Genomic DNA, 3,325 nt, shown 5'->3' with positions numbered 1-3,325 from the left:
ACTTTGTTTCATTTAAGCTCTGCAACATTCACCTGTACAGCATTTATTTCTATACGGTTCGTTATATAGCTAAAGTGTTCTTTGCCTGAAGACTAATCCTATATGTATTTGATTACGCAATAATACATGAAAATTAATTAAAAGCATTCTAGAAGCAATTAAGCTAGGAAAATGCACCCACACAAGCATCAATATACTTCTTTTGTTTGCCATAAAGGAGAGAGCTGCTAACGACTGAATGATCCATTTAGTATCAGCACATACAGGCAATTTTAGTTTCTTCCACATTATTACCTTATATAATTAGAAAAGGTAGAATATTTCTCGGCTTTACTTACATACCCTGGCGATCACTTACTGTTGCTAAAGTTTTGTAAAGTGCTTGCAAACAAGTTGCTATGCTGTTACCATGGTTACCACAGCCAGGTTGGGTGTAGACATGGCTGGATTTCTTATAAGGCATGCAATACAGACCGGTAACCAGTCTGCAGAGGAACATAAGTAATAAATAAACCCAGAATGTCGGGCTTAATGTCGGATTAATTGGGATGCTACATTCTTACAGAGGTTCTATTTCTAGTGAAATATGTTCATAGGGGGGGAAAAAGGGGCAAGAAGACAACACTTGGTCATGTGAACCATGTTTTGAAATGATCAAGCTTTATTCATAATTTGGATGCATGGTAATAGACAGTTCTATTTAAATTCCAATGCCCTTTGATATGCGGCTGTACATCATGCACTCACATCATCATCATGCAAATTACCTTTTGTGAATCCGTAAAGAAAACTCCCACAGTCTGGATTTTCCTTCACTCAATCTGTACTGTGCTTTGGGGGTTGCCTAAAATGCAGTTTTTCTTGAAGAACTGTGGTTGCCGTGCCCTGTTTAGCTCTACAAATAGCATATAAAATACTATTATAACACATAATTGTAAACTAGTTTCAAAAATGCACAAATTGCACAAATCTTGTGGCAGCTCATAAAAAAATATATTATTATTGAAACATAATAATGTTGCAAAGGCTGTTTAGTATTTGTTATTATGTATTGCAAGAAGCACTACGTAAATTGCTGGTGATATATAAATAAAAGATAATAATAATATTGTATATTTTATATCATAATAATGCAGTGTCCTCTGCCCTTGGACCCCATAGCGATAGAGCAAAGCATAAAAATGTAATTCTGCGCAATAGACAATAGCAATCCAGTAAGGCTATCAATTTTCTAAAAAAATTAGTAAAATTACGCAAACGAAGAAAATTCCCCCTAAATTATAGCAATGTACAATTTTATGCCAGGTAGCTACATGACAAAACGCCACCGTGTATTCACAGTAAAGCAAATAATGAGACTACACAAAAAGAAAATAAGCGGATCCGGACGCTAAAAGTGTATCAATGAGTTAATAAAGAAAAAATAAATAATAACTGTAATAGAGGGGTACAGCCATATCAACCAGTGGTCTACTTCTTTAAAAGTACACTTATTATTAATCATAACCATACAAAAAAACTAACGTAGCACAACCCAAGTAAAAACATCTCTCACACAAGTGTCTAAAACAAAATGTAAATACCGGTACTTAAATTCAAGTAATCTCCAGGATGTATTCTGCTGTTATATAGATCAAGAAAAAGACATATATTTTAAATGAGACTAACCAAATATCTTGCAGGATACAATACAGTGTAACATGCATTACATTTCAATATACAATATATATTATATACTATATATCTATTTATTATTACTTATATATATATTATATAAAATAATAAAATGTTAAAGAACACATCAGGGAAAGTGGTGTAATGGCTACATAATTTATGGTTATTTTTAGGTATTACCGTGTTTTGGCCTTTTTTAGTTAAATACCAAGAATACTACAACTATTAAGGCCACTACTTTTCAAACTACAAAACCGCTGTTCAGTGTTCCTATCCTTAAACCAACAATTGCTTAAAAGAGAGCCCAATAACCAATACTATTTTATTCTCCATTCCATGTGGTTTTCAAAAATATGTGATTTGTTGAATTCTTTTAATTTTTTTATATAGCACCAACAATTTACACAGTGCTTCTTATGATACATGAATTTAAAAGGTATGACAAAACTAGAATTGACGGACTAAGACAAACCGATCCATTAAGCTTACAATCTAGAGGGGATGGGGCGTAGAAATACGTAGTAAGTTATAGAAAAATGAGAGATAGTGCCATAGATGAATGCGGGAGTTATATCAGTGGCAGAGAATTAGGTTCTAGGTGGAAAGATTGTAATATTCTCTGAAGAAGTGGGTTTTTGAGGTTTTTCTTGAATATTGAGAGGGAGGGTAAAAGCTGGAGGTTAGGTGGACTTGAGTTGCAGAGGTAAAGTAATGGTGAAGCGGGAGAAGGATAGCCATATTCTATGGTGGAAAATGTAGAAATCGAGTAGGGTTTTTTTTGTTATTCAGCCAAAAAAGTAAGGTGGGCAGTTGTCATGGAGGGCTTTGTCGGTGAGCAAAATGACTTTAAACGTAATTCATTTTAGAATCGATGGCCGTGTTTGGGCACTAAAATAATACTAATCTTCTTAAATAATTCCAGGATTGATGTTTTTTGTAAACCATTTTCAAAGTGGAAGTTCTGTCTAAAGCAAACCAACTGAATATCTGAATATAGGAACCGCGGATTTGAAATTTAAGCGCATTCAACGTAGCGATTAATATTATCTCTACTCACGTTAAACTAGGGTTAAAATCATTTTAGCATGTCGATACGTGTTCAAGTATCTACCTTAACCCCTTCCTAGCCCAACAGACTATAGACACCTATGGCTGAGCAACTTGTAAGCTTCACATTAAGGTTAAATGTTCTGTGCATTCCTTCCATGAGAGAGAGAAAAAATGTTTGTGGTGTATTGTTGTAACATAAAATATAAACGTGATTATATACAGCAGTAATGCAATAAACTCCTGCTACATCAATACATATATATAAAAAAGGTTAAAAATAAATATAGTTAAGAATTCTAAAGAAAAATTCTATCTTCTGATTGAAATTTACTTCCTGTGATTAAAATAACACGTGCACAGTAAATTACAATATTGAACAACAATGAAGGCAAGTGCTCACAGAGACGAGGTAAATGTGTCATTGAGGAGGGTAAATGGTTTCAAAGCACAGAGTGTCAAAAGAAAGCTGAGAAAGTGGGTGGAGGAAAACAGAAAAAGCCCCAAAAATTAGAGAAGGCAGACAGTGAAAGAGAGAGAAGAGAGCCGTGCGCATGCGCAGTGGCGGCCTCTGTGCCATATTGGAATGAGGCAGTGAGCAGCG

This window comes from Spea bombifrons, chromosome 6 (assembly GCF_027358695.1).
Source record: "Spea bombifrons isolate aSpeBom1 chromosome 6, aSpeBom1.2.pri, whole genome shotgun sequence".
NCBI lineage: Eukaryota > Metazoa > Chordata > Amphibia > Anura > Pelobatidae > Spea > Spea bombifrons.
The sequence above is the reverse complement of the archived record's forward strand: the minus strand, read 5'-3'. Positions refer to the sequence as shown.